The sequence below is a fragment of the Leuciscus leuciscus genome (assembly GCF_965113295.1).
Source record: "Leuciscus leuciscus genome assembly, chromosome: 24".
Taxonomy (NCBI): domain Eukaryota; kingdom Metazoa; phylum Chordata; class Actinopteri; order Cypriniformes; family Leuciscidae; genus Leuciscus; species Leuciscus leuciscus.
This window is the reverse complement of record NC_138723.1, coordinates 16,079,584-16,091,911: the sequence shown is the minus strand read 5'-3', so window position 1 is coordinate 16,091,911 and position 12,328 is coordinate 16,079,584. Positions and strand designations below refer to the sequence as shown.

The following is a 12,328-nucleotide window of genomic DNA, read 5'->3' as shown; positions in this document are numbered from 1 at the left end:
ATGATGGACAGAGGCCAAGGGGCAAATTTGGCCAGGATGATATTCAGGATGAATGGCAACTATTTTATTATTGAGAGAAAGAATGAGACAGATATAGAGGGAGGGATGATGGAGGGAATATATAAGTGAAGGTGGATGGGGAATACAAAGAAGCATCTCATTCTGAGAGGAGAGTTTAAAGCATAACATAAAGCAACATGTATTTCTTCCCTTTCTCTTTCTTTGTATTCCTGTGTGTGCACGTGCATGTTCATTTTGTATAATATATAAACAGAACTGGTATATAGTCAAAACAAGGATAGATTATAATTAGATATACTTCGTTGTTTTGGAGTTTAGTAGGGTAGATTGTTTTACATTACATGCAAAACACAAATGTTGACATATAAACTAAATGTTTTTTTTATTTTAACTATGAAAAAATGATGTAGCTCATACTATCTTTTCTCTATGGATGAACTATTCCTTTAACTAAAACATGGGCAATAGCTACTCCTTCAAGATCACACTGGCAAAGCATGACACTCGTTCCCTGTCCTCTGACACCAGATGGAGAAATAAACAATTAATAATAGCAGTTCAAATGCTGTGGAAACTTCTGCAGACAATTTCACAGAGATCTTGATGAACCTTCAGCGTTGCTATGGCAATATATACCCCCTGTGGTTAAACATAGACTCACTCATTCACTTATACATGCATGAAGAGAGACACGGGGATGGTGAGTGGTAGGAGGGATTTTTTTTTTTTTTTGACCACCAGCAGGAATAACAACCTCTTGTGGAAATCTGTTAAAAATCATGAAGAGGAACTGATGCTCTCCTCCGCTGTAAGATTTGAACTAGAGCTAAAATCAAAACGTAAACATCAGTTGAAAAACGGTTACTTGCTTTGATGCTGTTTAAAGCAGAAACACACATGCTGTACGTTTATATAGCTCTATTGTAAATATTGAATGTCCTGGTATTGTAAGACAGGACCTGCTAAACCGGTTCAGTTTGTGACTAGTTTAAACAGAGTTCAAATGGATTTCTGTTTTGGCAGGTCACCCATTATAAGTAGAATAAACCATTTAGACCGCAATTACATTTCAACAACATTTCAAGTCGATTGTGATTACAGGATTATAACTGAAAAAAGAAAAAAGAAAACGTTTTGATTCCTACTAATTTGGCAATGAACCATTCAGGTGGATTTGTGAATAGGTTCAGTTCATTTGAAACTGGATGTTTTGCCAGATGAGAAGTTTATCTATGTATCATCTTTTTACTCTTTTAATTCATTTTATAACTGTATCATATATCTCTTTTAATTTCTGTTATGTTTTAATGTTCCTTGCTTTTATTTTGTGATTATTTTATTTCCTTTCTGTAAAGCACTTTGAATTGCCATAGTGTATGAAATGTGAATTGCCTTGCCTTGAAAGTAACTGACTAAAATGAGCGATTCACTCAAACTAGACATTATTATGTTGTCCTTATTTACCAACAAAATATTTTAGTATGGAAGCTTGTTTCTGCCACAGAATAAAAAATAAATAAGGTAATTGTGACTTAATCTCACAATTCTGACTTTTTTCTTGCAATTGCGAGTTTACAACGAGTTATAAAGTTGTAGAAAGTAATAAAGTTACAAAGTCAGAATTGCATGATATAAAATCAGTATTGCGGGATATAAACTCGCAATTGCATGTTATAAGGTCGCAATTCTTATATTACGCAATTCTGACTTTTCTCAGAATTGTGAGATGTAAACTCGCAACCGTGAGATAAAAAGTTGCAATTACCTTTTAAATTGTTTCATTCCGTGGCGGAAACAAGCTTCCATATTTTAGAGCAAAAAAGCTTAAATTTCTTTTTAATTTTCATTATAAAAATAAAAAAATCCCACACAGGTTTTCCATAGAACCATTTTTTTATTTTTTATTTTATGTTTAGTAGCCTATATATATATATATATATTTTATTTTTATTTTTATTTTTTTGGGCAAAGAGCATTGTAATCTCAGATGTGTCATCTCTGGAGTTTCTAAATTAATCTAAATAATGTTAAGGATGTCAGAGCATTTAATCAAAAGTCAGCACTTTCAATAAGAAATAACAATGTTTCTCATCTGAATCTTCACGATATGTGTAATTTAATAGCAATTTAATAGCTTTAGTCACTGTACATCAAGAATTGTCTCATTTGTCTATTTTAATTTTTCCGGATTTTAGGAGACAAAGATGATAAATTGATGAACCATGTCTCAAATGAAAGTACAACCCCTGAGCAACAAGACAATTTGAGTAAGCTCAAAGTACACAGATTTAAAGATTTATATCATTTAACCTTCCTGAAGCGAGAGGACACCAGCAGCAAGCCAAATGTGCTTAACAGGCGGCAGGTCACCATACCGCACACTCATGTGTCATGCTTTCTCTCCTTAATGGATAATGTCACGTCAAGAGTGAATGATAATTCTGGCATCTCATTATTATTATATGGCAAATAATCAGAATATGTCTGTCCACCGGGAACGACCTTCTAGCCCCCGGCTTTCCGTGGCTGCTATTTGTCACTTAATTAGCTACAGGATATTCTGGTCCCGCAGGCCACTCAAACTGGTATCTGTCTAAGCATTTTGATAGCCACAGGGAAGGCGGACATAAGGCCACAGGTATGCTGCCTCAGTCAACACGTTTGATTGTGTTGCCTGAAGCAACGAGAGAGCTACAAACATAAGCCACAAGTCACTTCAGTGCCAAGAGAAACATTGAAAATAATGTGCATGATTCCACACACTGCATTTAAGCTGATATATGGTTGTTTTAGACCTCCTTTAGATTCCACATGAGATTTCTTCCTGGTTTATTGTGACTTAAGGTTTAGTAACAACCAGGAAATCACATTAAACATTATAGGAAGAGCCATAAACAATATCTGACAGGTAAAATGACCAGTGACATAATACGTTGTATTTTTTTTTTTTTTTAAGACATTGCCAACAATGAGTAATCACACTATTAGATGTGGTACAGTAGATCAAGGGTTTTCAAACTTTTTGATACCACAGAGTTGGTACCACAAGAGTAAGGACTTCCTTGATTTCCACCAGAGGGCTCTCCTCCTGACTCCCTTGCTTTTTCATCAAGAACTTCAGTTCTCCTAACCCATTGGCTGCATCTGAAAACATAGGCAGCTGACTTGTTGCCTCACTGCCCTATCAGGCAATGACTTTACAAGCATGCATTTGCACACGAAAGTACCTCACAAAACTGATTTCGGACAGACTTCTGAGGCAGTGTTACGATTTAATGATCTACTGCAAAATAGAGTGAGCTTTGGTGAAAACTAAGTGAATATTTAATGACTACAATAGCAATTTCTCGCTAGAAATTACATCATAACTGAAAAACTTTCATCAAAAATTTACATTTACACACAAACTGATGACCAGCCGCAACTTTCAGACGCCATATTTATTTTTCTAGCTCAAACTGTCACAGAATGGAAAGCACAGGATTGTGGGATATCAAAGGCAACGAAGGATATGCTGCCTTCAAAAATTGATTATGAAGGAATCTCAGGAGACTTGAATATAGTGAGATAGTGAAACTAACATTGCATTCGGACGTGCTTTGATGCCTTCCGACCTTGGAATGCGTCCTCCAAAGGCAGCATTTATCAGTTTTCAGACGCAGCCATTGTCTGGACTCATTGTTGTTTGATAACTTCCACCCGTGTCTCATTATCTGATTAAAATATTATCTGAGAAATATTTACTTTTTCAGATTTTGATCTTTGAACCCTAACCATGTCAAATACTGTACATTTAAACTTTATTTAGATGTTTTTTCCCCTCAATATTTTTATATTTAATATAAAGTGGAATTTTGTTGTATATAAATGCTACATTTGTTTACATTTTATTAGTATTATAATTTTTTGTTCTCCATTTTTCTCAAATTTCCCGCAGACCCTTGCTGCCCCTTGGACCCTGGTTAAAAAAACTCTGTGCTAGATTTCTTACGAGATCAAGAAAATATGATCATATAACACCGATTTTATCATCACTGCATTGGTTACCTATAAAGCTCCGTATTAATTATAAGATATTGCTACTGACTTACAAAGCCCTAAACGGCTTAGCTCCAGTCTATTTAACGGATCTTCTATCACCCTATAATCCATCGCGCTCTTTAAGATCACTAAATTCAAGGCTTTTGGTCATACCTAGGATATCCAGAACCACCAAAGGAGGGAGAGCATTTTCACATTTGGCTCCAAAACTCTGGAATAGTCTTCCTGATACTGTTCGTTGCTCAGACTCGCTCTCCCAGTTTAAAACTAGATTAAAGTCGCATCTCTTCAGCCAGGCATTCTTATAATCCTACAGTTCAAACTACAATCCGGCCTCTAGCTCATAAATGCCAGAGGAGAACTGGCCCCCGACTGAGCCTGGGTTCTCCCAAGGTTTTTTTTCTCCATTAGGTCACCTGATGGAGTTTTAGGACACCATTAGGTCACTTGATGGAGTTTTTCGGTTCCTTGCCACTGTTGCCTTTGGCTTGCTCAGTTGGGGATATTTTGGGGATATTTAATTTAATTTTATCAATCAATAAATTCCTCTTGGAAAAAACTTTATTGTATTATTTTAATTTAATACTGTGAAGCTGCTTTGATACAATCTGTAGGCCTATTGTGAAAAGCGCTATACAAATAAACTTGACTTGACTTGACTTGACTAGATCCTTATAGATTGTTACGTGCATTCTACAATCAACTCCAAAAAGGTACATTCATTTTTCAACCTGTAGTCAGATTGATGCAGTCCTATTAAATAATATATTTATATTAAATCAATGTATATGCTACCACTGCTGCATAAACGGAATTACATTGGCTTGCAGGCTATTCTAGGAATCTAAATTGCTGGTGGGACCTAAAACACAGATTGGACAGTATGTGCTTTCTGACCATAATATTAAATGAGAACATCCGCCCTATTGAGAGGTAAGTCAAATGTCTTCGACAAAGATTATTAGCTCTTTAATTAAAGACATTAATCCACATATACTCCTCAGATCATTCACCAGTCTAGGTTATCACACTTTACAGATCCAAAACCTTTATGAGAAACCCTTTAGCTCAGTGCTCTGCAGAATTTATTCTTTGAAAAACCCATTTATGCTCCAGTCTTAAAGGTCAGGATCCTGGCTGAGATGTCAGAAGTGGCCATTTTAGGAGTCTTGTTTCAGTCTTGTGTATATATAATGGAGCCTGTGTAAAGTTTTTTTTTTTTTTTTTTTTTAAGTATACTGTGGTGCTGCAGAGCTGTAGTAACAGCAACGTGTCAATGTTTCACTGCAATGATACAAGGAACTATACCTTGTGATGACATACAGGACATACTATTTGAAATTCCTGAAAGAGACTTCAATAGGAACCAGATAATTAACAAAATTGTAAATTGTTGGACATTTTACTAAAAATCTAAATTGTCATGATACTCATGTCATTTCAAACTTGAATTACTTTCTTTCTTCAGTGGAATGCAAATGAAGAAATTAAGCAAAACATCCAAGCTGTTCTTTTTAACACAATGGAAGTGGATGTGGGACTAAGGGCTATCAAGCAAAAAAAAAAAAAACCCACCATAACGCATCATAAAAGTAAACCATATGATTATGTGCATATTAAAAGTCAGTGAAGCCATACAAAAGCTTTGTGTGAGGAACAAACCGCAGTTGTTATTCACTGAAAATTGTGCTTAACAGCCATAGTCACCATTCACTTTCATTAAAATTGCGGCTCTGCTAAACGTGTTCCAGGGTTTAAAAGACATGAGTCTGACTAACTGTGTATTTTTGGGTGAATTATTCCTTTAAAGGATGGGTGTTAAATATTCATGACTATTATTTTGTATAAATGTAATTAATTTTCTTCTTTATTAATAAATAAAATATTCTGGCATTTTTCTTCTTAAAAGCAAAAATGTATGTTTACATAGAGAAACGCATGGTTGCTTTTTGTAATGATTACATTTATGAATATTTAATTAATTCTTACATCAAAGCTCCATAGACAGCATTACTCTTGAGTAAGCATAGAATTTAATCCAATGTTCAGCATCCATTAAAAAAAGAAACCTTTATATGTATCGGTTCACAGAGGGTTCAGAGCTGCCTTAATATTGCATTACAAGAGAAGACTTTTTCCCATTTTTCCACTTCAGCTGGACCTGAGAAGGTTTCAAGGCAAGCATCGGTCACCTCAGTATCGACATTTTAATACAAATTCTCCACAGGTTCGCTCCAGACAGCCTGTGCTTTCACCCCTGAAGCCTGCCTGAAGGGAAAGTGTCTTTCTCAGCACATCCGCAGGGTCGATGGGGACTCTAATGTACTATTAAACATTTAGATCTTCAGCTTCCACTAATGGCGATTATGTGTACAGGTCCAGCAGAGAGGAGACAGCATTATGATTCTGACTCTAACAGATGGGTTATGATGTGAGGTAACATGGGATTAATTTGGATGGCCATGCTCAGTCTCTGCTGTTATCAGTTTAATGAGGCTTACACATGCTGTGTTCCTGTTTATTACGTTTTCAGGTAAAAGTAATCTGTGCAGCGCTGTGTGGATTTGGCACGGATGCTATAATTTTCTCTTTCATTTTTGGCCAATATTTTTGATTTCTGAACCAAAGGCATTGGAGTATAGGAAAACAGACAACAAAATTTTATAATATCAGAATAAAAAAATATATTTATATATTTATTCTGCTGTAATGTCAAATCTGCTTTTTTATTTTCAGTTTCAATAACTGAATGTTCTTCAGGTTTAAAAAAAATTCTACCAATGAAATTACATCACTTTTCTGTTTGTTTGTGATTTCTTGGAATTTTTTTTATTTTTATTTTATGAATTTACCTTAATTTACATTCATTATAAAAAAAAATGCAGGACTTTTTTCTAAATCATTTTAAGTCATCTGGAAGTTTACTGAGGCCCCCTGTTGAGAATCACAGCTGTAGACTCTTTAAGGAATAGTTCAGCGAAAAATGATTCAAATGAATCATTTGATTTAGTTCACAAAGGTGGTCTGAAAGATTTGTTTGCAAGTCTGCGAAGCTAGTTTTATCTCTTATTAACTTAAGAAAGGCATTACAAACAGGTTCATTTTAAACCATGAATGAGACGTTCCATCTGTACTTTAATTCACTTAAACTCAGGTATTAAATGCAAAGGTATCCCAGTGAGACCTGCAATTATTTCTTTAGGCTATGTTAGCAAAGGGATTGAAAGCTGGAGAGAACATTTATTCTGCTCTTTTAACTGACAGACCGATGGATCTCCTCACTGGGCAAAGGGGAATGAACAGCCCTCCTGTGACTTGAGAATTGATTGCCATGCAGTGTTCAAAATAAAAAGAGCAAGGGATAGAATAAAAGGAAGAACAGGGGGCAGACAGAATAAATGATGAAGTAAAAATAGTTGGAAAAGGAGAGACAAAAAGAGAGTGAGAGAACGTGAATGAAATGGGCACTGACTAGGAGTCAAATTAGCAAGAATGAAGAGAAAATATAGTATGCTATAGCTAATACCAATGGGGTGGAGATTGTAGCCACAGAAAGTCTTCATATTGTATTGTTGAGGTGAGTTGTAAAAACAAATGACTGTTTGCAAACAGGTTTCTCATTCAATCACCCATTTGCCATTGGTCGACCAAACAGAGAGCCCCGCCCCCATACTCATGCCATTGGCTTACCCACTGTTGCTGTGTTGGGTTGAAACTCAAGTTCACATTTTTTGGTGAAATCACATTTACAGTTACATTTAATCATTTAGCAGACTTGCAAATTAGGAGAACAATAGAAGCAATCAAACCAACAACAGGGCTACAATATGCAGGTGTTGTGAATAGTCCCAGTCCCTTATATATATATATCATAAGTGTTAGTATTACAGGCAACTAATCAACCAACAAGTAGTTTGCTTATAGTCTACATATAAGCTGTGTAATGTGATTTTTAACATTGAAGACTTCAAGGACAATCAGAAGTCTAGACTAGTCCGTTGCAATCACCATAGCTTAAACTTGATTAAAAAATATGAAAACAAAAACAAATTATAGGAATATATGTCCATTACTTTCGAAGACAAAAGTTATTTCAGCAAGATATTGTCTATTTAGATGGAATGTGCCATTATAGGCTAAAATTTCCAAGCATTACAAATATAGACATGCATATCAATGATAAAAAATGAAGAAGGCTTGCAGAGATGATGTGAGTTACAAGCATTAAAAATTCAGGCATTGTGAGCCTCATAAACAGGTATCAGGAAAGTAGTGCCCTGAAATATTAACTAACTATATTGAAAAGTACTCTGGATTCACCAAGGTCCTCCTGAGCGTTTCAGATGTGTGTACTTCACACAGCGTTCATGCATGCCTCAGCTTTAACTAGCTCCTGGAGACTCCATCAAGCATGAGTGGCATAAACTTCACATCTCATTTCCATACATCATGTCTTGAAGTACAATGAGTCAAAGAAGTATTGAGGCATTATGCTGAGCTCGTCCTTTTTTAATGAGAATATTGGTATTTACAATGCACACCAACACTATTGATAGTATTAGTTGTCCCTGAGGTGGTCAGTTTAATTGAAGTTTCACAGATGTTCTATTCCTGCAAGTCAACACAATCTTAATAATTACGTTAGAAATCGCCTAGATTTTGGCGAACTCTATGGTCTGAATATGAATGCCTGTTACTGTTCTAAAAGTGAATGTCTTTCTTTTATCTGTGATATGCTGAAAATATATGCAACATTTTTAGTGTTAGGGTACAACAGCTTGTAACTTGGACAGTACCCTTAAAGGGACAACTTTGTATCTGCCCCTGTAAAAGGTGCATTTTAATACCTAATAAAATAGTAACATGATTAAGATACTAGAGGTAAGTAAGGAAACTGTTCCTTTGAGGGCACTACCCTAGTGACAAGCTGTTGTACCTCCGAAGGTAAACATTTTCCCCAAAAAATGTCTGAGAGTGTATACAAAAGAAGATAATTTAAAATAACCGTTTCCATTCAGTGAAAGTCAGTGGGGTTTGGACTTTGTGTTCCACAGAAAATAGGAAAAAATTGAAAAAAAACTCAAAGTGCTGAAAATTGATAGTTAGCAAACACATCCCAATATGTTAAAAATAGAACATCTGGACTTGTCTGTATAGCCCAGTAGTGACACTAGGAAGGTGGACACACTTAGTCCAGAGCGACATTCAGGATTACAGGGTTGTTTAAGGTCCAACACATCGCTGAGGGCAGATGAAGCAGAGCCACGGAAAGAACACCAATTTTGCTCATTGTCCAACTTCTGCTGTTCAGGTGGACAGAAGCAGCAGACTAGAACTGCCGTGTCATGGGGTACAGAAAGCTCATTTATGGGACGATATGGTGGACAGTCTGGCATTTCAGTGGCAGATAAAATAGAAGTGAGAGAAGGCCATGGTGGCAAAGCTAGATGAAACTTGCCACGAATGTTAAACCGAGTGTAACATCCTCGGTATATGTACCGAAAATGAACGGATAGTGCCCATTGCTGTGGTCTTTCTCCTGAGCCCCAGCTGTGGGCCGTCACGCTTTTATATCCACACGTCCCCGTAGAGCACGCAGCTCATTGCAATGTGTTATAGACCACATCAGACTTTATTTTTCACATTGTACTGTGTGCCACATGAATCTGTAGCTGATAGCAAGTGGAAAGCGGTCATATTTTTCTATTTACTTGAGTTTATACACTGCGTTTAACAACCGGCAGACTCAGAATTTTTCATCAGCCCATAGTTTAAATGAGAAATCTGTTTGGCTAATTCATGCCACATTGCCGTGGTTTGCATATTGAGGATGGTATGGAACAGCCTGACAGTGTCAGGAGAATTCATTAGCTTTGCCATTTGGTAAGCGAAAACTTTGGGAGGGTTCAGTCATAGTTTGGTTCCATCTGGTTGGCACGGCGCTTTTGTGCTGGGAAACACTGCTGGCTCGTTAAATATGGAAGACGGCCGGCTTCCCTCTCCACAAATGGGTCATATTATCACTGAGGCGTACTGTTCCTGCATCAGTTCTGGAATTTAAATGATAGAATAGAGGAACAGATTGATCACTTTCATTTTGGATGCATCTTTTTGTTTGAGGAGGAGGCAAATCTAAAGGATGATTTTTTCAGTCACAATGAACAGCAACAATATGTATTTAAAAGTGTGTGCTTTAATGTTAAAACTAGAGCTTTCGATTCATTCGATTCGCTGTGTTTGTCCCGAATAGCATGAGTGAAAATGTGATATTGATTTTATACAACATTTCAGTCAATATTGTGTTATATTGTGTCTGTTTTTCCAAAAAAAAAAAATTCCAACAAAATATATTACCTGCAAAGGTTGTGCGTCAATGACTTACTCATGAAGACATGCACCAGCACCTACTGGCAGTTTTAGTTTCTTGTTTAAAGTATCATTTCATAAAAAAAAAATAATAAAAAAAATCATATTTCCATAATAATAATAACTAAAAAAATAGTTTAAAGGTATCCCCTTTGAATTCTGCCATCATTTAGTCACCATCATGGCCGTTGAAACCGAAAAGTTTATGTGTAATGAATTCTATGTTGAACAACAACGACAAAACATTTTTAAAGCTATTTTTGTAATGTCTAATGGATGCTCCTATCATTTAACACAATAATGACTTTAAATGATCCCTTGGGGGTTAGTTCTCAGTCAAATTTGATGTGTGATGCATATGCGATTAATTCGATTAATTAATTGCCACATTGTGTAATTAATTAGATAAAAAAAAATCTCTTGACAGCCCTAAACATTACCCAAATTTGATGTGCAGAGAAGGTGTTTTTAGGTTAATATCCTAAAAAGTGTGCAACAAAGCAATTGATCAATTGACAATTGATTGCGCATCCAATGGTGTGAATCTGTGGGCTGGACAATGTTTTGGTTTTTTGCACAGTGTGGTGACATTACTGGCACAAAAAAATGACATAATTCACCTTTGAAATAGCAGATGAGTATGCTATATATTCATACATTCTTAAAAAATATTTTCTGTTCTTTATTGGCATTGATGGTTCTTTGAAGAATCTTTAAAATCCACAGAACCTTGCCATTGCACTAAAGGTTGTCTATAGTGGAAAACCCTCTTTTGGTACTTTTATTTTTAAAAGTGTATAGGAGCAATTGCAATTTTATAATTAGGATTCTTTGAAAGTTTTTGGCCCAAAGTGTGGAACTGACAGTTAAAATTTCATAATGAGAACTAATATTCACTGACTATATTTATGCATTTTATTTCACTTTAGAGAGTGTTAAAATTGTAAAATTAAATTATTATATTATATCATTACATAACTGTTTAGCAAAACTAAGTAGTCATGTTAGGAGGAACTCTGGGGGGGGGGGGGGGGGGGGGGGGGGGGGGGGTTCAGCTGGTGAATAGAGATGTGTTCCTCACCATGTGCTTGTGCCACTGAGTGGCCACTTATGCATCTGAGAGCTGCCCAGATCAGCCCGTTCCCCCCATTATACCCTTTACTCATCCTGCCAAACACCATTTGAGCATCTTTCATTTCCTCCCCTTGTTCATCAGCAAGTTATTTTTTTAGTGAGACCAATCATTTCACACCGAGCTCCAGCATCTATGTCCAGCACTTTTCTGCCAAATTGCATTGAAGAATTGCCTCAAGGCTTTTGGCATGGCTTAAAAACACTGCAGGAATGACAGAGAAAAGGATTAAATGGGCGTGATTACTTCATCATTTGTATTTATATAGCTATTTGAAGGAAACTGATTTGAAACTAAGAGTGCTGATTGCTGATGATGAGTGACGTATGTGTTCGTGCAGCCCAGAGTGTTTAATGATTAAGGCCAATGTTTTTTTTCAAAGTCAAAATCATCAGGGGACATGCCTGAATTCAGAGTTCATCATCACACCACTGAACCACAAACAACCACTGCATGAACGGGATATTTAAAGTGTATCCTTTGATCTCCAGACTCCAAACAACAAATATTAGTCTGATTATTCCTGATTCTGTCTCTATTTTCAATTATAATTTGTATATGTTGCCTTACCTGGAAAACCCAGTCCCCCAGTCCACTGCAATGGCTGTCCAGCACTTGTCCAGTAAACATCAGCAGCTTGAAAACAAGTAAATACAGGTGAGATATACAGTACTCTATTTGTTATGTGATTGAAATTAGTTGACTTCCATACAGGTTAACCTATTTTGGAATACTAATGTTGCATCTGTTGAAGTGCTTATAGTTACC

General features: G+C 36.1%; 1 long non-coding RNA gene across 1 annotated transcript in view; it reads right to left on the bottom strand.

Annotated features, from left to right (window-relative positions):
* LOC309489045 overlaps positions 1 to 12,328 on the bottom strand; it is a 35,342-nt gene that overhangs the window by 11,168 nt on the left and 11,846 nt on the right. Inside the window, exon 2 of the long non-coding RNA XR_014202325.1 lies at positions 12,131 to 12,196. This is a non-coding gene — a long non-coding RNA (uncharacterized lncRNA). The remainder of the gene's footprint in view (positions 1 to 12,130; positions 12,197 to 12,328) is intronic.